Here is a 23,738-nt window from a genome sequence, read left to right as displayed (position 1 = left end):
GGCCACTCCTGACTCATGCCCTCCCCCCTGCTGCGAGCTGCCAGAGCTCGATACCTGGCGCCTTTCCTCCCCACTGCGCTCTGTTGGTGACGCTGGCCCCGATTTCCAACTGCTGCCCTCTGAACCCTCTCTGGACCCTTCTTCCTGGGGTGCCCCCCTAAGCTCCCCCCTTGCTCTGGCCACTGGCGCTCCTTTCTGTGAATCTTCTGATTCACTGGAAAGACTCGGAGATCTCGGGTCGTCGTCATCACTCATCTTTTCTTCGGACTCCTCCCCCTCGCTCTCTGTTTCCTCCCTTGCCCTCGCCTCTGCTCCTGAACCCCTGACAGCTGCGCAGTGAAAGCAGCAATCCCTCTTGCTGTTCTGGCTTCTGGGATAGCTGCGCAGCCTGCATTCGCTCCATAAGACGTGCACACATTTCCCCTTACTTTTTAGGAGGGAAAAAGTGAGTCTTATAGAGCAAAAAATACGGTACTTAATAAAAACAACAACACATGAGATCAGGGATGGGTTAGGGTTGGCTGTCCATCACCCCTGATGATTGGCCATGCTTGCTAAAGCTGATGAGAGCTGGAGCCCAACAACATTTGGAGGGCGACAGATTCCTTGTTCCTGCATTAAACAGTACTGTAAGCCAAAGGCCTAATACTTGTTTCAGCTTCAGTTGCATATTCCTTAAGCTGTGATTGTGCATTAAGAGACTTGGGTCCGAGAACTCTATCATGAAACACTTGTGTGCCATTAGGCTACCTGCAATAGGTGCTAAGCAGTAATTCCTTCTGGTTTTAGAGGAAGATTGCCAAGCTACTGTATTAAAAACTATCTAAATAGTAAGAAAAAAATGGGATCCTAGAGTTTCAACTTCTATACAGTGCATTAATTCCAAGAAATTCTAACTGCCATTTCAAACAGTTATCACACTCCCCATCTGTTTAGTGCAATTTAGCAGTCCCCACTGTAGCTTAGCTGGTGTGCACAACCCCCAAAGTTGCTTGACATCTGGATAAGTCTCCTCAAGAGACTTGCAAATTTAATCACTCTACTGTACAGCAGCCGCCAGTTTAAATAGAAAGGTCACCCACTGCCAACAGTTAAATAGGCCAGAGCTGCAATGGTATGACCAACAAACATAACAGGTCCTGAGCTGTTTGGGGACTCTCACATATCTTGAACGCAAGGGCACACCTATAATTTTGACTCCACTGGCACAAAAGAAGAAAACACCAAGAAAAGGGGGGGATTTAAATACGACACAATATAGGAGAAGGAATAAAGATTCAGCATTATATGAAATAGTCAGGGATTGCTAGGGCAACGATTTTTCTGCTTAGTGCCATAAGCTGACCAGATTTTTCAGGAGTAGTTGTTCAGATATAATTCTCTATAATTATATATTTCCACTATGTAATTCTTCTAGATCCGGTGTAGGTTCTTTCAAATCACCCTGGAGAACCCCCGTTTTAGATAATCTGGCCTAGTCCTTCTTAGGGTCCTGAAATTGGTCCCATTAATTTGTGAGTAGCAACAGCTAGAAATAACAGCTGGAATACAAAAGTTCTTGGAATTATGTGCACTTCCGTGTGCGCTTGAGGAGCGAGTCTCTGGTTTAGGGTGGAGATGTGTCCTACTTTCCAGAGGACGGCCCTCTATCTGAGGGGATATCAAAGGCAGTCTTCCATTTGAAGGACCAAGTCTGGTTTAAATAGACCCTAAGAAGGGAGGTAAGGGGCCTTGAACTTTCACATCAGCAGTTGGTACCTGGACAGCAGATGTAGCAGGCACACAGATCCCCTGATCACAGTCTTTCCCACTGTGGCAAGACGTGTTGTATTTTTATTTATATCACTGTATTTCTCAATTAAGGGGGAACTCTCAGGCACTTAGCCTCCTATCAGCAGCTTTGCTACTGGGGACGGTGGGAGAGGTGGCAGGAAGGTCAGCACAATGCCAAGTACATCAGTGAAGCCAATCCAGTTCCCTTCCCACTGTGTCCACACTATGGCAACCTTTTCAGGAACTCCTTACCCTCTCAGTAAGTTTGGCAACACCACTGGCAGAAGGCCCGGTGTGTGGCACTGTCCCAGATTGTGCTCTGAAGGATTCCCTCATGTGTGTTCATGGCTGTGGGGCACTGCAGGAATAATGGGGACTGAAAAATCTCCAGTTTGCACTGATCATAGCCTATAGCCACTTGAATGGCAGGCAATAGCAGCTAGAAAGTAGCCACTCCCTGGAAGTACATCCCTCAAATGGATACTCATGGTAGTTTCATGTCTCAAAGGGGGCATATTTTGGTTTTGTTCTGCTAAAATTCTCATTTGAAGCTAATTTCAATGAGCACATTTGCAAGAGGCACCCCATAAGTTTGAATTTGTACAAACTGGGAGAGATGGTCTTGGAGCCTGAGAGAAGTTAACTTACGGAAATTCACAGTAAGTTTCTCAACCTCTCTGTCCCTTACTGTATGGCCGAAAATTATCTGCAGAGGGCTTTGAGCAATGCAGAACGGGATGTGGGGAGCTGATGGAGAAAAGGGGAACAGTTCAATGTTGGGAATTATCCTAACTTAACTTAGGATGGAATCTATAGCTTTTATTTAGAGAGCTAATGCACTTGTTTGTTTAACTACACAACAATTGTATACTTAGCACACCAATCACCTAAGATATTATTTTTGCCTTGGTAGATACCGAGTTTCAGTGTTGTACTTATAACATGATTGGTTCCTAAAGCTTGTCCAGATTCTTGTTCCATTAATAATTATTTTCTAAGCACTCTCCAAAAGTTGTTTTTTGTCTCTTTATAGACTGTCAAGGCTGAGTGACAGCACTTCTTCTATATAAATGGACCACAAAAGAACAGAACAGCCAACTTCGTCACTCATGAAAGATTTTCAAATGTGTTATCTTTTTGTTGGCGAAGCCCCAAACTCTTATCGTCCTTTGCAAGGGTTGTGCAGTGCAGCTAAATGTCAATTGCCAGCAAGGTCACCAGATGTTCTGGTGTGCCAATGGCTCCTCTTTGGACAGCAGGTTATGTGTATTAAAGCTGACCTACCATCCTACCAGGGACGCAGGTGACGCTGTGGGTTAAACCACAGAGCCTAGGACTTGCCGATCAGAAGGTCAGCGGTTCGAATCCCCGCGACGGGGTGAGTTCCCGTTGCTCTCTCCCTGCACCTGCCAACCTAGCAGTTCGAAAGCACATCAAAGTGCAAGTAGATAAATAGGTACCGCTTCGGCGGGAAGGTAAACGGCGTTTCCATGCGCTGCTCTGGTTCGCCAGAATCAGCTTAGTCATGCTGGCCACATGACCCGGAAACTGTACGCCGGCTCCCTCGGCCAATAAAGCGAGATGAGCACCGCAACCCCAGTCGGCCACGACCTTTACCATCCTACTATGTTTGAATCTTAACTCCAGATTGCTTTTCTGCAAATTAATGGGTTGGTGCAGCGGTTTCAAGAGTGAGATAGAAGGCTACATTTTTGTTGTTTTTACTTTTATTTTCAGATCTTGTAGGGTAGCAGAAGTTGTTGGGTAAACGTTTAAGAACCTGCCCTATTTTTGGTGATTCTAAGTTGTTTTAAAATAATGCTTTAACATTGCAACCTGCCATGGGAAGTTAGGGTGAGGGGTGGGTAATTAATAAGAATAAGAATAACTTCATAAATGGAATGTAGGTGTGCAGCATAACATGCCGATCAAATATATGTAGCTTAGAATACTTAGGACTGCAGTACTGCAGTACAACAGACGTTTCACTGTAAAGTTTCATTTCCCAACGTCCCAGGCTGCATGCATTTTACAAACTTGAAATATTTTGACCCTTTGAAACAACCAATTAGTGCAACGTATTATTGATAGAAACAACAATAATAATGAGAAATTTAAAATGATGGCTCATAGGAATCTACTGCAGCTGCTAGGCCACAGCTGAAGGGATCACTCAAACATGCATCCACAGCCTGATTGGAAGCCATTATGCTGAAACAGTGCTGAAAAATCAGATTACCCCTTCTGAGGCAGTGGAGCTTTTATAGTAATCTCATGGAAAATACAAAATACGCCTACGTTAAGGCTGTTTTCAGAAACTAAACCATCTCCAGATATTTAAAACCCCTTTCGCCTGTATTTGTAGCAGGGAAAGGCTGTTTACTTCAAAGCATTTTGACATCGCCTTGGCTAAACACATGTTTAAACAGCTGCTATTCATTTACAGTAAGCTCTTTGCTTTCCATATACACAGACAGCATGCCTGAAATTACAGATTTTGGCAGATTCCGTTCTAATTGTTCATTTTCCCAATACTTGAAGATAAGAAGTTAGCCTCTTTAAAGCTGTACATAAACAAAAGCTTGATGGCAAGTAAGAAATCATTTATTTCCACATCTGCAGGATACATATGCTTTGGAAATAACAGCAAACCAGTTTATTTTTCAACATTTATTTTTTATTAGGACTAAGCTGAAAGTAGGGAATTTTCATGAACATTTTGATCAGTGTCAAAAAGCACTACACACACACACACACACACACACACACACACACACACACACACACTGAAACAGGGTGAATGTGTTTCCTATTCAAGAAGGATTGTCCTCACTTTGAATAGACTTCTTTTGCTCTCAGTGATATCAGCACATAGGAAAACCTTTCTGGCACTGTGACGCCATAACAGTGACTTGCATTCTGCAATAGGTGCTTACCTAGGAATGCCTAGGAAGCATTGCACTCACATTTCATTGGCTCAAAGAACAGAAAACATTAAGTATCTAGTTGCCCCATCCCAAAATGTCAGCTCAAAAATCAAAATAGGCAAAAATTCAGCACAAGTTGCCCATATTTGTGTTCCTTGTTTAATACAATTGCACAGTACGGCAATATCAAATATCATGTTGGAGAGGCGCAGCACAAATCTCTTAATCTCGCATTATGGGGAGAGAGCCATTGAAAGCTGCCGAGCATTTTATTTGTGACAAGAAACGAGGCATGTTACAAAAAGGATCGTTGGTGACTAAGCAATGCTCTGAGTTAACCCACTTAAATTAATGGATTTAAGTCCATTGATTTCAATAGGTGTGTTCTGACATGGGATGTTACCCCATGAATGGATGTGCTATGCATACAGAAGAAAGATGACATATATCTTTCCTCTGAGAGTGTAAAGGGCAAGTCAATGTTCTTCAGATAGTTTTACGCAAGTTAATCTTCCTCTGATAAAGAGCTGCGTTAGCACAAAAGAAGTTATTTCCTGCATATACTCCAACTGATTATTATTATTATTATTATTATTATTATTATTAGGCTATGTATTCCATTTCTATCCTCCCCCCCCCCAAAAAAGCTGAAAGCAGTGTACAAGGTCCTGTCCCATCCTGCCTGCCCCATTTTATCCTAACACAGTTTCGGGTTAGGCTCGTAGTCCCTGACCCAAGGCCACCCAGTGAATGTATTGGCTAATCTGGGAAGTTTTCACATGATCTGTTATGTTTGTGCAAAGAGGGTGGAAGTGTGTGGCATTGCATTCTATAGGCTGCCCCTGTGCTAAAGATCTTTTTGCCTCATTGAAGCAGTGAAGACAGCAATAACAGAAGTCTCGTGTCCCTTCTTCTTCTTCTTTGCTTGTTATCTGACTACGCTTCCTTCCTAATTGGAACTTTTTTCTTACCCCCCACCCCACCCCAGGTCCCACTTTTTATCCCCATTGCACCCATGAACCTAGAAAGCTTGTTAACATTATCTGGCTAATGTCTTTTCGTAAAAGGTCAATCAGCCTGCTTCATGGTTTGGAAGCCTGGCTACTTCATCACCCGCATCACCCTAATGCCAACACACATGTTGTGGGCAAACTGTGCCAAATGTATTATGTAGGGCAGAGTTCTTCGATCTTGCATCTCCAGATGTTGCTGTATTGCAACTCCCAATGGCTGGAAATTGTAGTCTGAGAACATCTGGGCATCCAAGGTTGAAGAACAACGATCTAGGGCAGGCATGGCCAAACTTGGCCCTCCAGATGTTTTGGGACTACAGTTCCCATCATCCCTGACCACTGGTCCTGTTAGCTAGGGATGATGGGAGTTTGTACTCCCAAAACAGTTGGAAGGCGAAGTTTGGCCATGCCTGATCTAGGGTGTTTCTGTGTATATGGGTACAATTCCACAAATTTACCATTTATTAAGAACTGTGTTGCGACAAGACCGCTGGCCTCAATGTATCTCCAGAAGTGGTTATCTGGAACTGGAATTGCAATTGTAGTAGCTAATAAAATTCAATTAGACTATCTGGGGATTTAATTCTACTTTACCATGGCTTCATTCCCAGTGTCTTTAAACTGACTGAACTCCCTCATTTATAAAAATGTTAGCATCAGCCATGACACCTAAGACAGCACCCACAATTTCCAGGACTAGGGTGCTCTTATGTGTCACTGAAATCCATTCTGATTACATACTTTTAACTCTGTGCAGGGTTGTGACTGATCTATGCACCCACTGCCACAAAGATGCCATACTAAATGTGCAAACATTACCGAAATCATATATACATTATAAAATATGTAGGCATGCATGTAGGGAAACACACACACACACACACACACACACACACACACACTGTATCCTACAACACACCAAACTACAGCGATAGCAGTACATTACAAGCAGTGCATTACAAATACTGATCTCTATATGCAGAATATATCTGCAAAAACTTTGGCAATAACACAAGGGATAATGGGCAGAAATATCAGAAAGGATTGCAGCTATACACAGCTGCCACCAGTAACATTATCAGGTTTACCTTGGTGGCTGGCTTCAGTTTAAAGGGAACTACTCTCTACATGCTATATACTTGGCAAGAAATATGTTTCCCAAAAGCTTCTGGGAGCATGTGTTTTCCTGAACATATGGAGCAATAGTAAGTTGTGCCATAAAAAAGAGCATTATTCTAAAATAGGTCTATGCTGCCCCAACTCAGATTTTAGTTTCTGTAAATAATAAATGCAATATAACTTTACACCATTTAAAAATCTGAAACATAATTCATAAATACTCCTGTTCAGATCTGTGTCACAAGAGAACGAGCTCTGTGAATGTTATTCTGAAGTACCAGATAATAACTCCCAACAGCAAAGCCCAAACCACTCATGAAAATGTAGCCGTTTGAACAGAGTGATCTAGTGTTGCCAGCTGTCTGTGTTTGCCTCTAACTATCAAAGCTACAATGTCTTTTCTTTAAAAATAAAAATAAAAATCACAGATACATCCCCTCCCCACCCAGAACAGTTTGAAGTAACTGGCACAAGTGCTTTTAGGAATGCAGCCCAGGCTGAACAATAAAAAGGGAAAATGAGTGTAACAGAATGTTCACAAACACACACTTTGGAACCAAAGATAACAACGATGTACAGAGCAGTCTTCCATAACTAATTTATCTTTTATGACCTACATACAACAATCTTTGTATTGGGGTAGACAAACAGCTGAGCTGCACACTCGGTCAGTTATTCACATGTAACACTCAACAAGTGTACAGTTTGTGTACCTATGTACACAGTGGTTGAGCTGCACAAATTGTAAACTGTACACCTTTCACACAAACACTTGTACATGTGTGGAGGCAGCTTGTACCTATGTTCAGTGCAATCTAGGAACAAGTGTTTTCTTGTAGCCTTTTGATATGTCAATGAATTAGTCCAGCTTGCTCCTCATTAGATTGTGGATGGGCATTAAGGCAGTTGATAAGGATCTTTTTTGCTTTTGCTTTGGTTCCTTCCAAATTAGTTCATAATCTGGCTCCTTTTATCAGCTAGAGACATTTCTCCTCATCCTGGCCCGCCCTGACAAGCTTTTAATTCTCATCCCAAACTTAGTTTGATGCCCTGTCACTCTTCTGTACACTGTTCTGGCACAGATGCTCTTTTGAACTGTCATTCTGTGTCAAATAATTTTGCAGTTACTCATCATCTTTCTCTGACGAATTTTTTCATGTACACGTGGTCTGAGATAATGAAAATAATGGCAACCATAAACCCTAAAATGTCAAGATAAGGTTGAAGCAACCTCTCTCTTATGCAAATGTGACATCAACTTGGAGAGAGAGGGAGAGAGAGAAAGAGAAAGAGAGGGAGAGAAATTACTTGCCACCACAAGAGACCAATTTGAATTCATCTGCCCCTACTCTCAGGGACTGAGGCAATGTACACATTAGCAGCTTAAAACACAGCATGGTCACCTGCATTTCAAGTCACATTTGCACATCATTGTACACATCGGAGAGAGGGTGAGGATGTCTTCGCCCAATGTGCATTACCTGCTTGGTTTCGCCACCCCTGCAATCCTTACTGTGATTGAATGTGGCTTAAATTTTCCATTTGGACTGAAGCTGGTTTGAGGAGAAATGCAACAAACAGCAATAGTTCTCAAGAAAATACAGGATAGGTATATATTGTGGCTAATGCCATGTGCACATAACTAAAAAAAACCAACCACAGCACTGGGAGCATTTCAGATGCAGAATACATGATAATGTATAAAGGGGAAAAAGGAAGCACATCAAACATTCTATTAGGTATACATGCCTATATTTGCTATTATGTATTTATTTAAAGGGGGGATGCGGGTGGCGCTGTGGGTTAAAACACAGAGCCTAGGACTTGCCGATCAGAAGATCGGCGGTTCGAATCCCCACGACGGGGTGAGCTCCCGTTGCTTGGTCCCTGCTCTTGCCAACCTAGCAGTCGAAAGCACGTCAAAGTGCAAGTAGATAAAGAGGTACCGCTCCAGTGGGAAGGTAAACAGTGTTTCCGTGTGTTGCTCTGGTTCGCCAGAAGCGGCTTAGTCATGCTGGCCACATGACCTGGAAGTTGTGTGCCGGCTCCCTCGGCCAGTAAAGCGAGATGAGCGCCGCAACCCCGAGTCAGTCATGACTGGACCTAATGGTCAGGGGTCCCTTTACCTTTTTATTTATTTAAAACATTTTTATCCCACTCTTCAGTCAAAATAAAGCTCCCAGAGCAGCTTGCAAATATCACTGATAAGATATTCCCTGTCCTCAGGCTTACAGTCTAATGGACACAGCTCAAAGAAAAAGGGATTGGGAGGGAAGAGGAAAACAGCAAACTCAGGTACTCTCTCTCTCGCAATGCTGTGAAAATGGCTTCGTGAGAAATCCAGTAAATTCTGCTTTGATTATATTGCCTTTCTCAGCCTTACAAAACAATGCAGCCCGATTAGAAGTAGAGTTATAATAATACCTGTATTGTGAAAGCATGGGGATTACTGATAACTGAATCTATGAATATATTATTAGCTGGATCACTGACAGAAGGCCATATGAATTTCTCTCTAGCCTTATAGACATGTGAAGGGAAACAAGCTTTCTGGAGTGGAGAAACAAACATGGGCATCTGTGTTGGTCAACTAAGAAAAAATCCAAACAGGATCAGCAAAGCAATGGGTCCATTAAATTTGGTGCTAGCCGCGCTGAGCCCGGTCCTGGCCGGGGAATAAATAAAACATCATCATCATCATCATCATTATTAAACAATATTACCTCAGCTTAATAAGCCAATTTATGTATGAGTCTCCACCCCACCCCACCTCTTCATTCTTCCCTTCATGTGATCAAGAGAACAAATCAGACCTGATTTTGGAACAAGCCAATATATTAAGTCATGGCTTGACGCTGGCTTAATATCCTGGCTTGTATGGAAGCCATTGGCCATAACTTCACAGTTCAGATGAAACAGGAAACTTTTTAGTTAATTGCTGAATGTTTAGCTTGTTTACTACAGTTGAGAAAGGAAAAGCCAAGAGGCTGTATGCACACCCAAAAGGCTCTTTCATATCTCAGTTCATGAATATGGCAATTAAAAAAACAACCAGTACCTTTATTAGGACCAACTATAACCATCTACATACATAGTGTTTTGTTTTGCTTTGCTTTGTTTGTTTTTAAGAGAAAAATGGAAGGAGCAGACTGCTCAGCTTCATTTACCTTTCATTTCACACTTTATATCCTGGATTCAGACAACTAATTATTGAATGGGGTCAACACCTGGAAATTGCACTGGAATTTTAATCTCAAGAGATTTAATGGCATAGTTGGACAGAAGAGGTCGGGAGGAAAGGAAGAACAAAAGAGAATGCTGAAGGAAGCATTAATGTATGTTTCAGTTAGAATATAAACTACCTATAATTGGCAGTGGACAGATATGTGTTGACTGCTAAGAATGGTCACAGGATTTTAATGAAACTGATCCAGAATCTGGCAGTCAAATCTTATCACACTATGGATTGGATACAGACTTAGTCATGCTTAGAGTAGACACGCTGAAATTAATCAGACCTTAAGAGTGACTAAGTCTGGATCAATCTCTTTGTTTCAATATTAATGGATGTATGATATCTGTGAAGGGACGCGGGTGGCGCTGTGGGTTAAACCACAGAGGCTAGGACTTGCCAATCAGAAGGTCGGCGGTTCAAATCCCCGTGACGGGGCGAGCTCCCATTGCTCGGTCCCTGCTCCTGCCATCCTAGCAGTTCAAAAGCACGTCAAAGTGCAAGTAGATAAGTAGGTACCGCTCCGGCGGGAAGGTAAACGGTGTTTCCGTGCGCTGCTCTGGTTCGCCAGAAGTGGCTTAGTCATGCTGGCCACATGACCCGGAAGCTGTACGCGGCTCCCTCGGCCAATAAAGCGAGATGAGCGCCACAACCCCAGAGTCGGCCACAACTGGACCTAATGGTCAGGGGTCCCTTTACCTTTACCTATGATATCTGTGACATCTTTTAGAACTGGGTACAGTGGTACTCTGAGTTACAAACACCTCAGGTTACAAATGCTTCAGGTTACAAACTCTGCTAACCTGGAAGAGTTACCTCGAGATGAGAACTTTGCCTCAAGATGAGAACGGAAATTGTGTGCCGGCGGCGCAGCGGCAGCAAGAGGCCCGATTAGCAAAAGCACGTCTCTAGTTAAGAACAGTTTCAGGTTAAGAATGGACCTCTGGAACGAATTAAGTTTGTAACTAGAAGTACAACTGTAGTAATGTATATGAATTATGTAAATATTTTTAGAAAGGATCTGACTTCCAAATATGTCTGCTATCTGCCTCACACAAGCTAAAATGAGTTCAGGGATTATTATTATTTTTAAAATGTATATAATGTTCCTGTTTTCAGTTCTGAGGACTCAATATCTTGAGCCCCTAATGGTAGGAATCAGAACTGTACATGGGGTTACATACGCTTCAGGTTACATACGCTTCAGGTTACACACTCCGCTAACCTAGAAATAGTGCTTCAGGTTAAGAACTTTGCTTCAGGATAAGAACAGAAATTGGGCTTCGGCGGCGCGACGACAGCAGGAGGCCCCATTAGCTAAAGTGGTGCTTCAGGTTAAGAACAGTTTCAGGTTAAGAACGGACCTCCAGAATGAATTAAGTACTTAACCCGAGGTACCACTGTACAGCAAATATTTCTTAATGAGCAGAACAATCTTTTGTGTTTAATAAACAGGTTTTAATTTCAACACAGCTCTGCTATCTGGAAGTATCTTTACATTCTGACTCCATCCAACCCCACAGGTCCATGGTGAATACTGTTTTTATGGAGACATATTGTGAGCAGCATCATATATTTAAAAGCCCTGGTCCAAAGTAAAAGTTTCCCATAGAACTGGAATGACAGCAATTTGCCTTTGGAGTGTAGCTGTGGGAACTTCTACAGACTGCAGCTGAGTATCAGAAAGTACTTTTAGCATTTCAAAAATTTGTGTTCGGGCTTACATGCTGCTATCCGACACTGAATTGGACGGTTGCGGCTGCTACTGGATTTCTCTGAAGAAAATCCACTATAACCCTTTCAAAGACTCCTTTGAAACTGGTGCAGCTCACTGCAAAAGCCTACAAAAGTGGTCCAAAAGCTTATTATAAGTAGGAAGGTTCAGGGAGAAAAGAGGGAGACCTTCTCTCCAAGGAGTGAGGAATAATAAGTCTTGGACAGTTACAAGTTGGATCTACAAGAAAACATCGCAATGTGGAGTGCTCTTGTTCAGAATTTCAAACAGCCAGTAATTCCTTTTTCCAGGATATTCTGTTCCATTCCATGTCTCCCTCCCATGCTAGTCAGTATCTGTGTCCACACTCAGTCATCATTGGGCTGCTTAGGGTTTGCCCCCCTCCCAATACTTTTTACTTCCCTCTTGTGCTTGTTGTTTGGCATTTTGACTACATAAGGACCCACACTCAACAAAATGAGCCTGCAATTAGTATATATTCTGTTTAGAAGCACAGGTTAGATTTCTTCACAGTTATACTCAAATCATAGCTGTCAACTTACAGATTTGAAAATAAGGGACAAGCAGCCTCGAAAATAAGGGATCAGCAGCCAAAATAAGGGATTTTAGTCAACCAGCTGAAATACGAAGTTAAAAGGGACCAGATAATTTTGGAGGGCAGCGCTGGTTTTTAGCCCTTCGTTTCCAGAGGTTGCTGCTCAAGACACCAGCTGATGAAACACTGCAATTAAATAACTACAAGCAGCAACAACTTTTCGCGCAAAACGAAGTCCAAGCTACGAAGATGCTGCTGCAGTTCTGTATCTTTTCTCTCGTGCTCCATCTGCAGCTCTCATTTCCATCAGATGAGGTGGGAGGAAGAGGGGGGGGGGGAAATAGCGCCCGAAGTAAACCTGCAGATCAGACCATCTATACTAGTCTACCACTACAAATCTATGGGAGAAGCGCTTGCGGTCCTTCCTCTGCTTTCCCCCTCTATGGTTAGCCCTTGGAACACCTGCCCGCGCCTGCGCCTCCTCTCTCTGAACTGCTTTTTCTATGGTTGCCCTCGCTCTCCTCTGAAGGCTCCTCAGCAATTAATAGGCCACGCCAGGCTGCCCATCTCATCCAGGTTCTTCGGTGGTGCAGCCACAGTATGGCCTAGCGGGAGCAGGAGCGGCGGAGGGCAGAGGGGAGGCCCCAGGCAGAGACGTTCAGTTCAGCGGCTGCAAGGAGGATGGCAGCGGAAGGGCCCGAGGCTCCCGCCAGTCCTGGCGCAGAGGGGCTCCCGGGAGCCGAGGCTGGTGAGAGGAGGCCAGAGGGGGGCGGGCCGGGCAGCCAAGAAACACAGTTGGAGCCTCCCTCCTCCCTGGCCAGCAGGGAGGAAAGGAGAGGAGCTGCTTCCTTTGAAACCCGGGAAATTTAAGGGACATCATCAATAAGGGACAGCAGAGGGACACGGAGCTGGGATAAGGGAGTTTCCCGCCAAATAAGGGACGGTTGACAGCTATGACTCAAATAGGTTTTGGGTTCCTTGCAACTGAAACACTGATTGAGAACATGTTTATGGTGTACACAAACCTGTGGCACATTTGAGTCCCTTTTGGAATATCCTGTTCAGCTCACAGGCAAACAAAGAAAGAAGGGAAAGAGACCTCCAAAACCTATTGCACTTAAGAAAAACCGTTCAGCAGGATGTGGTTATGAGATAAGATTCTATTTCATATTTTACTGAATCAAACCAAGCTGTGCACATACATTTGCTTCAAAGGAAAAACAAGCTGCCTGCTTTGTCACACCAAACATATTTCCTCTAGAAATACTAGAAAGCATTCTTTACACTAGAAATTCTAATTAAAATGCTGCTTAACTGATAGATTTACCTGCCTATGGGCATTTAGCCTTGCTTTCACATCATTGTTATCTTCAGCAGGAATGCCACCAAAATTTGAAAATAACAGGCCTGAAATAAGAATTTCCTCAACTCAAAAGACTTTGCTTAATTGAGATCTACTGCTCTATTCTTAATTAAAGTGAAGAAGCGTTACAAGTGTATCTGCTGATTCTGTACCTGTGCGGTCAGCATCCATCAGAGCAGGCATGGTCAGAAGTTAATTACTTTTAACTCCTTAGTCTCAAACAGAAGTACCTATGATTGCTGATACTGATGTAGAAAGTTTAAAATGCAAATTTATTTACAGCACAGCTGGCCTTGTACCCAGGAAAGCAAGTTGTCTTAGGGGGGTCACTTATTGCCTCTGTTTAGCCATTGTGTGTGTGTGTGTGTGTGTGTGTGTGTGTGTGTGTCCTTGCAGCCTTGTGTTCTGATCTGAGCCCCACGACAGGGAGGTTTCTCTGAGATCTCCATGAAGAATGTCATGTGCTTCATGGTTATTGGTCTTCCTTATGTGTGGCAGGATGATGAAATTTTCCTGGACCACTTATGCTTTCAGGCTTCAGTCTCTAAAGCAATGTTCAAAACTCCCATTGTTGTAGGCGCATTTTGCGACAGGAAATTCCATTAGCGCGAGCAGTTTCTGAGCTCTGGACACAGTACTGCGCCTAAGATTTCAGATTAAAACTGCAGAGTGGAAGGAAAGAGGACCTTTTTCTGCCTCCCCACTTCCAGCTACTCTCTGAAGGCTGGAGAGGAGACCCTCTTAGGAATATTAGGGGGGTAGGCAGGGGAAGGACTAGATCTTGTGAAAAATGAACATAATATTTTAGCTGCAGTTCATTCATTTTCAGCTTTGTATTCTTGTTATTAAAAAGGGCGCCTAGACATTCCGTTGTTGCGCCCATAACCTAGGTTTAAGGTGCCTTTTCGCTCCTAGCTTTCATATATCAGTTTCTAACACTGCTATAAAGTAAGCCTTCATCAACCTTGGGCCCACAGATGTTAGACTAACACTCCTATTGCCCCTGACTGCTGCCCCTGCTGACTATGGGTGTTAGGAATTGTAGTCCAACAACATCTGGGGACTCAAGATTGAGAAAAGCTTTTCTATAGCAAAGTTTCAGAGCCCAGAAGCAAAAAGGGAGGGAGGAACAAATGTGATTGTCCTTATTAACGTGATCCTGCAAATGTTGACAAATGCAGGACAATATCGAGAGAGACTAGCCCTAAGAAGGGGAAACCCCACAAAAGCAGTCAAATGATGACCAAGTCTGCTCAGTGGGACTGGAATGCTGGAATGTCTCCTAATTTCCCAGATCCTGTTAGTTTCATTAATAACCATGACATCGGTTTTTTGCTTCAAGATTTCACAGAACCCCACCCCCTGGAGAAATCTTGCACATATTGCTAATACTAAGCCTACCACAATATGAGCAGTCTGGTCCAACAAAGGAACATTTTCACTCTTAGGAAATAGCGAAAGTTCCTGCAAGCTGCGAGAAACCCAAACTCACCACCCAGAGTGCTTTCTGAATGGATGTTTACTAAAGCAGGAGAGATAATACATAGCTCTGGAATAATGCTTCTGATGCTTTAGAAAGCAAAACAAAATAAAATGATTTTTGAAACATAGAGAGAAGAGTCGTTCTACTGAAGTTGAGTGTTTATTGAACTAATGATGGTCGAAATGTTCAGAGGCTGCATTTAGCCTCTTCCACTCCACAAGGACTCTTTGCTACTAAATCTGCAGATAGCAAGAATGAAAAAAAGAGAACCCATCTTGATTATTTATTTACGCAATGCCATCAATGAACCTGCCACTTGACAGAGCTGCTTAAACACTGAAACAATAAATCCCTGCTTCTGTTGTTGCTGCTTTGACAGAAGGGCAAGAACAGAAGATGGGGGGGAGAGATGTAAAAGACAAGAGGAGAGAATGGAAGAGAAACAACGAGTGAATCTGAGCGAATGGATTTTATGACCATAGCCCTTTACTTTTGCATGACAGGATCGTATGGGATTTTCCCCCCCATATGCAATTGCTATGAAACATTGTATGGAACACCACACTAAATCCTTAGTTTATAATGTAATATGTCACTGAAAACACATTAAAAAGTGGTGTTTTGAAGGTTGTGCTTTTTAAGACCCAAGTCTGTGCATGCACACTTCAGAAGGCATCATGCACCAACACTGGCTGCTTTCCTCCACTGACTACACCATTTTGTATCACCTCCAGGGGCGCCGACTTATAAAAAATATTGCGGGGGCCCATACCGGGGTCCTGCCGCTGGTTCGCTCGGGTAGCCGGGAGAACGCAGTTCAAGGTGGTGGTGTTGGGGAGAGACCCTCGCTCAGGGCGCCACGAAACTTGGCGGCTGGCGGCCTATCTGGGGGGTTTTGGAGCGTATTTCGGCGGAGCGATTGGGGAGGAGGGGGCTTGTTGCCGGATTCTTCAGCTGAGCCGGAGATCCGCTGCTGGGGGTCCCTGGGCCGAGTTGTGAGCACGGCCTGCTGAAGGGAGATCCAGCCGATTGCGCGACGGGGACGGCTGGGGCTCTCCGGCTAGGGCGCGCGGCTGGCTGGCTGGCTGGCGAGGGAGCAGGTGGGGAGGAGGTGGGGGTTACAGCTCCCTCGGGAGTGCATTTCCACAAGGGTGCAATGATGTCACAAGGACAAGAAAGGCACACGATATGGACTATTGCGAGCAGGGCGATGCAGAGCTCCAGAGTTGCCTGCGCTTCAGCCCTCGGATCACAAACTGCAGTTCTTTTCCAGGTTGCTGTCTCGATTTTACATCTGACCGAGCGTCTCTGAATCGTGGCTTGTTTGTGCATCTTTGTGCAAGTATTTCTAAATTTTGCTTTCTTTGTGCAAAAAATAAAATAAAATAAAAAAGGACGACCTGACGTTATTTCCTCCATTTCACGAGGAAAGCACCAACTCTCCAAAAGCGCGCGCAACCCAGCCCTAGAAAGTTTGCATCAGCCTCGTCCGTCCCCAGGGCGCTGCAATCCTGTTGCCTGTATCCTCCGATGGGAGTCGCAGCTGGAACGATCCTCTTCCCTCTTCCCCCTCTCTCGGTGCGCAAAGCCAGCCACATTCCACCTTCCCGATTGTGTCTCGGCATGTGAGCAGAGGATCCCATTTCAGCGCTGTGCTCTTGCCCTCGGGCTGATGCTCAGGTGGCTCTCGGTGACCTCTTCCCCCCGCCCCTCCCCATGCGATCTGATCTCTCCCCTCCCTCCCCCCAGAAACTCCTCCCCTCCCCTCTCAGGCTTCCTCGGCAACGGCGCTCTGCTGGAGGGGCGCCCGAGATTATTGGGGGGGCGGAGCCCCCCAAACGAATTTTTGAGGGGGCTCGGGCCCCCTCAGGCCCCATGGAGTCGGCGCCTATGATCACCTCCTGAGTTTCACAAAATCCAAGCTTGTCAGCTCTGTAAGAATAATCTGTGCTTTATATACACCTCTGCTTTATACAGCATCACAATTTCTCCTCTGTCAGTGAGCAGCAGCTAGTCTGCATTGGGCTATGGCCCACCCCAGTCAATGGGAGCAAAATGATTGACAACACAGTACAATTCTATGCAGATCTCCTTAGAAGTAAGTTTTATTTAGTTTAATGGAACATGGGGTGCATCCAGATGGGGGATTGACATCATAAATGGATGGTTCAGATCTGATTTTCCTGCATGAGCATTTGGTATCTGAATGCCCACACATTTTTCATAGCAATTTGGCTGTTTCCCATTTGCACCAGTGGGCAGTGCTTGATGAAACGGCCCCATGCTGGATTTTCTAGTCCCTCCCCCCCCCTCCACTACCTTTTCCCTTTTCCCTTATGTGCTCATCATTTTTTATTAAACAAACAAACAAACAAACTTCCACCCAAGTGTGCAAGAGCAAAGGATATCAGAGCGATCCATTGAAAATGGCCTATCAAGCAGATATCCTCCTATCTGCTTGTTCAACTGCCATCACAGCATGGACTCTTGCAATGAATGCTTTTTGCCTTTGTTCTCTAAAACAAAAGCTTTTAAAGAAACATGTACATATTATGTGTACACAGATATTACATTGTACCCTAAAGGAAAACCTACAAAAAATGATGTCTAGATGGTCCCTCACCCCGAGTAAATTGGTTAAAATGTACAAAAAGGGATCTAAAATGTGTTGCAAATGTGAATAGAGGGGACATCCATACATATATGGTGGAGATGCAAGAAAGCTAAGGAATATTGGGAGATGATATACTCAGAAATAAAAAAAGATGTTAAGGTTGACATTTCCCCCCAAAAAAGAGATGTTCCTTTTGAGTATAGTAGAGGGTGAGACACCTAAGAATGTATTAAATCTTTTTCTTTACACAATCACTGCAGCCAGAATAACTTACACACAAATGTGGAAGGACAAAAATAGTCCAATGAAAGAGGATTGGCAGAATAAGCGAATAGAATACACTGAGCTAGCAATGTTGACTGCAAAGATAAGAAACCAAGGTGAATACGCTATAAGAGAGGAGTGGGAAAACTTGGGAGAATATTTCAGAATTATATAATATAAATCCCCAAGTAGGACCAGACATATGAGCAGCAGCTAAATTAACTAGAAGGAGTAGAAGGATATGTAGCACAACTAAAAGTAAATAGGAACCCACAGAGGGTGATGTGGGGAAGTCGAACACTGTAGAAGGATAATGAAGAATATTGTGAAATGCATGTACTAAATTACTGTAAAATCATAAATGAATGAATGAGAAACAGGGTATGGGGGAAGTGGCTGTGCATTTAACTTTATGGAAAACTTACGGCAAGCCCCTCAAAAGCTTGGAACCCCCTGATCTGCCTTTGTTAATGGCGCAATCTGACTTGGTAATGTAAAAGGCTACTCCAAACCATCTTATTTGTCTTCTTATTCAAAGCCAACACACATCCTTAGTTTATGCACAAATTCTTGGTACTCCTGGAAATCCCATAATCAACAAGGACCCCAAGAAAAAAATCTTCAGGGAAATGAGTTAATGTAAAGTAATATTAATTAGAAAGGGCTGTTCCAAGGAGTGTTTAAAATAGAAAGGCTTCTCGGCCTTTTGACTAAGATCAAGTGTGTAGAAAGAAAACAAATGTTCAGTGCTGGAGGACTTTTCTTCTTTAGTTTGCTGTTTCGGAACTGTCCTTTCTTTGCCCTTGAATATTTTGTTCCACACACATTGCAATGCAAATGATAAGTGACATGCTACTTTATTGTAAGGTCAGTATTGGCATCTCCTGTCTTTAAGAGTGCTAACCAGCAATTTATTGTGCTCCAGAAATGGAAGCTAAAAGCCTACTTTAAAAAGCTTTTGTTTCCTCTCTGTTTACATTCATTCACAGATCACACACACACTTAATTTAGTTCTTGAATATGAGTTTTTAATCATGGGAAGGAAACAGTCCCAGGAAATTCAAAATCAAATTGAGACACCCATTAGGGTCTAAACATTCTCAAGATTGCCATGCCTTCAGATTATTGCATATTTCTCAAGAGCACATTTAGCAAGTGGCAAAAGCTAGTGCAGCACAGCTAATGTAACCAGTACATACCTAATTGAGAGCAAATCCTATTAAACTCAGGGGTTTGTGAAATTCATAAGGGCTTCTGTACCTTCCGCACACCCAATACTTTAGCAGTAGTGGGATTTACTACTGAGTAGACATTGTATCTCTGCCTTAGTCCCCATCTGCAATATAGGTATAAAATGCTGATCTGCCTTACATAACTGTTGTAATTATTATAACAAGGTCTGTACGTGAGGCACTTTGAAATTTTTTATATATTATGAGTAGGAAGGACAGTTTATTTGGAGAGGGGGGGGAGAGATCTTTAAAGTAAATTGCTGGCTAGCTGCTGTTACTGATTCTGTGGAGAACCCACAATAAGCTTATGAGGAATCCCATGTCCCCTTTAAATCACACTTTTTATAACGGATAAAGGGGAAACACATGCTTCATTCCCCTCCTTTCTCCTCTTGTACATCTTTTTCTGCCTTTACATCACTTGATTCCTTCCTTCCTTCCTTCCTTCCTTCCTTCCTTCCTTCCTTCCTTCCTTGAGATAGGATCTTGTGGAACCCACCTGTCAGATAGAGGAGGGCTGAGCAGGAGAAGGAAAGGAAGCTGACTGACATACTATTTGGAGAATGACAGTGGAATTCATTTACAAGCTTTCAAGTCTAAAATTAATAAATCACATCAGACTGAATTGCTAGCCCCAGCATTGGTGGCATAATAGTTTTCCCCTATTTTTACTCGTTGTTAAAAGCGGATTTTATAAGTTGTGAAAGGGCAAGTTTAGGCAAGCATTATGCTGGGGATGTTGGATCAAAATTTTGAAATACCTTATTTGTCTTGTTTCCAGAGGCTATTATGGAGTAGTCCAAGGCACAAATCGGGCAACGTCTTTTTATTCTCCAGTGCAGATGTAATGCAAGCTCCCTACAAATCATGGTGCCTGAGAGTCAGCTTCGGGAATGAGCACTCCCTCTTTTCCCAACAACTTCTCTGCTTCCAACTGCAACTACTCTTTCCCTTCCCTTGTGGTTTAGTATCATATCTACACTAGCAATACACAGAAATACATAATGATCCTTGGCTAGAATTAGCATTACTGGAGATGTAATGCTAAATCATGCTAAATTTAAGCCAACAAAAGGAGGGAGGGGAAGCTGGCTGGTTTCAGATTTGCAAACCAATGTTTGCAGAAATCCAGGCTTAACTTGGTACAAGACCCAAAATGGGAAAGCAGTGGGCAAGTAAGGGCACCGGTCCACAAGCATGTTGAAAATCAGTGTGCATTTAACCAGCACAACAATGGAAGCTAAGAGCCTGAGTATCCCTCAGGAATGGGACGTGGGTGGCGCTGTGGGTTAAACCACAGAGCCTAGGACTTGCTGATCAGAAGGTCGGTGGTTCGAATCCCCGCAACAGGGTGACCTCCCGTTGCTTGGTCCCAGCTCCTGTCAACCTAGCAGTTCGAAAGCACGTCAAAGTGCAAGTAGATAAATAGGTACCACTCCGGCGGGAAGATAAACGGCGTTTCCATGCGCTGCTCTGGTTCACCGGAAGCGGCTTAGTCATGCTGGCCACATGACCCGGAAGCTGTATGCCGGCTCCCTCGGCCAATAAAGCGAGATGAGCACCACAACCCCAGAGTCAGCCATGCCTGGACCTAATGGTCAGGGGTCCCTTTCCTATCCCTCAGGAATAGTTTCAACATGATAAGGGGTGGCAGTGAGATTGGCTAGGACTGTGACCAGAGGCAGTTTTAGGGCAGCATAGTCAGTTCGGAAACAGGGGGCGCTGCAACCATGATGCAGAACAGAGCATGACAGGTTGTGTGTGCGTGTGGAATTTTAGCATTGCACAGGGTGTTGCTGAAATTTGAGAGCCCAAAGTCTACCACTGCTGTGACAGATACATCTCTTCAATCCACCCACCACCAGCAGCAGCAGTGGTAACCAAAAGATGTACTGCTTTAGTATTGCATAAGATATGAGAAGATCAGCTTAGTAGGCAATTAGATCTTACTCTCAAACTCTGGAAAGGGAAAATAGGGAAAAAAGAAGGATCCTAAGTAGTTCACTACTTACCAGAAAACGTTAACAGTCTTAAGCGTTTAATAAAATTGTGATTAAGCATGTTGTGAAATGCAATGCGGGCATCCCCTGCATGAATTGACAAAAGGACTGATTTGCTGTATTTTCAATGGATGGTGTTTTTAACAAGCATGCAGTCCTTCAGAAATGTGACATTTCTAATCCAAATTCCAAACTGACAAAATTTTTTGACAACCTTACCAGAAATACTTGTTTCCAGAGAAAAGGCTCAATTTAATTGACTCAAATTCAGTACTTGCTGGTACAAAGCTTCCTCAGATTGTTTCCCTGAGGCTCTATGCTATTTCAGGAGCAATATAACAAAAAGCAAACCTTCCAGATCAGTGCTGGTTATCCCCCTCCTTAAACATTCTTTCTAAAAACAAGCAGGTGGGTGCGAGAAGCCAGGGAGAAAACTACACAAAATAATTGGGACCAAATATGATCTCTGGCACTTTGAGCGCCACAATCTACAACTCAGCCTGCCATTAATAATGTAAAAAGTTATGGCTTGTGAAGTCAAGTTTATCTTCCGATTCACAAACTGACATTTGATGAAAAAGGCTTCTAATCCCGCAGACAGTTTGATTTGACTGATCTTTACCATCTTTGACTGCTTTATACCAAGTGACACCATTGCCCCATCCAGGGGAGTATTGCCAGCTCTGATTAGAGCAGCTCTCCAAAAGTATAGGCAGAAGCTCTTCCCAGCACTGATGTCTGAATGCTTATTTGATGGAGGTGCCCAAGATTGGGCATAATACAACATACACCAAAGACGCACAACAGTTTTTTTTAAATAATAATAATAATAATAATAATAATAATAATAATAATAATAATAATTTATTTATGCCCCACCCATCTGGCTGAGTTTCCCCAGCCACTCTGGGCGGCTGCCAATCAAGTGTTAAAAACAGTGCAGCATTAAATATTAAAAACTTCCCTGAACAGGGCTGCCTTCAGATGTCTTTTAAAGATAGGATAGCTGCTTATTTCCTTCACATCTGAAGGGAGGGCGTTCCACAGGGCAGGTGCCACTACTGAGAAGGCCCTCTGTCTGGTTCCCTGTAACCTCACTTCTCGCAATGAGGGAACCGCCAGAAGGCCCTCGGCGCTGGATCTCAGTGTCCGGGCTGAACAATGGGGCTGGAGACACTCCTTCAGATATACTGGACCGAGGCCGTTTAGGGCTTTAAAGGTCAGCACCAACACTTTGAATTGTGCTCGGAAACGTACTGGGAGCCAATGCAGATCTCTCAGAACCGGTGTTATGTGGTCCTGGTGGCCACTCCCGGTCATCAGTCTAGCTGCCGCATTCTGGATTTATTGCAGTTTCCGGGTCTCCTTCAAAGGTAGCCCCACAAAGAGCGCGTTGCAGTATTGTAGGAACATAAGAAGCTGTCCTATGTCATGCCAGACCATTGGGCCCATGTAACTAAGAATTGTTTTCCGGGGTCAGCAAACATTTTCAGCAGGGGGCCAGTCCACTGTCCCTCAGACCTTGTGGGGGGCCGGACTATATTTTTTTTGAAGGGGGGGAATGAACGAATTCCTGTGCCCCACAAATAACCCAGAGATGCGTTTTAAATAAAAGCACACATTCTACTCATATAAAAACACCAGGCAGACCCCACAAATAACTCAGAGGCGCATTTTAAATAAAAGGACACATTCTACTCGTGTAAAAACACACTGATTCCCGGACTGTCCACGGGCCAGATTTAGAAGGCGATTGGGCCGGATCCATTGGCTTTATAGGATTTCAGATGGGGATTCTTCCAGCTATAGCTGTCAAGCGTCCCTTAATTGGCGGGACAGTCCCTTATCCCAGCGCCATGTCCCGCTGCTGTCCCTTACAGACGAGGCTTCGTTTGGCTGCTGGCTGGGCTTTCTGCCTTTGGCTCGGAGGGGCTCAGAAGCTGAGCATACCTGTGCCCGGAAAATCCCTTATTTTGGCTGCTGATCCCTTATTTTCGAGGCTGCTGGTCCCTTATTTTCAAATCTGCAAGTTGACAGCTATGCTTCCAGCCAGAGCTGGAGATGCCAAGAACCAAGACATTCTGCATGCATGCTCAGCAGGTACTCGACAACTGAGTTTCAATATTATAGTATGCATCAAAATTCCTTCTTGTTGAAGATTGGTTGGGCAACCCAGCCAGATGGGCAGGGAATAATAATAATAATAATAATAATAATAATAATAATAATAGGTTTTTATTTCATTCAGGGGAGACTGATACCTGTTTTCCCACCTTCCTCTCAAAACAAATGATTGTACTGAGCATTGTAAGGAAGCAGGGCTGACAAGTGTACTTATCAATCACTTGTCAATCAAACTAATCTTTCTGTATCATGTGTAATGTAAGCGCTGTGGCAAATAGTAGACATATTTAACAGTGATTCTCACACTTGCTTTACTCTAATCTA

The 23,738-nt window shown here is 43.6% G+C and overlaps 1 protein-coding gene and 2 long non-coding RNA genes across 11 annotated transcripts in view; 1 reads left to right on the top strand and 2 right to left on the bottom strand.

Moving 5' to 3' along the window:
* Positions 1–23,738, bottom strand: part of MACROD2 (mono-ADP ribosylhydrolase 2) — a 993,596-nt gene that overhangs the window by 270,688 nt on the left and 699,170 nt on the right. The window lies entirely within an intron of this gene.
* LOC310703041 lies at positions 483–3,064 on the top strand. The gene is made up of 2 exons (XR_014523915.1): positions 483–2,432; positions 2,807–3,064. It is a non-coding gene; the product is annotated as an uncharacterized lncRNA (long non-coding RNA).
* On the bottom strand, positions 8,979–20,598 carry LOC310703497. Its single transcript, XR_014524194.1, has 4 exons — positions 17,079–20,598; positions 11,471–15,908; positions 10,764–11,249; positions 8,979–10,410 (listed from the first exon to the last, which is right to left on the bottom strand). It is a non-coding gene; the product is annotated as an uncharacterized lncRNA (long non-coding RNA).

Source organism: Podarcis liolepis (genome assembly GCF_965112155.1).
Source record: "Podarcis liolepis genome assembly, chromosome: 3".
Lineage (NCBI taxonomy): Eukaryota > Metazoa > Chordata > Lepidosauria > Squamata > Lacertidae > Podarcis > Podarcis liolepis.
The sequence above is the reverse complement of the archived record's forward strand: the minus strand, read 5'-3'. Positions and strand labels throughout refer to the sequence as shown.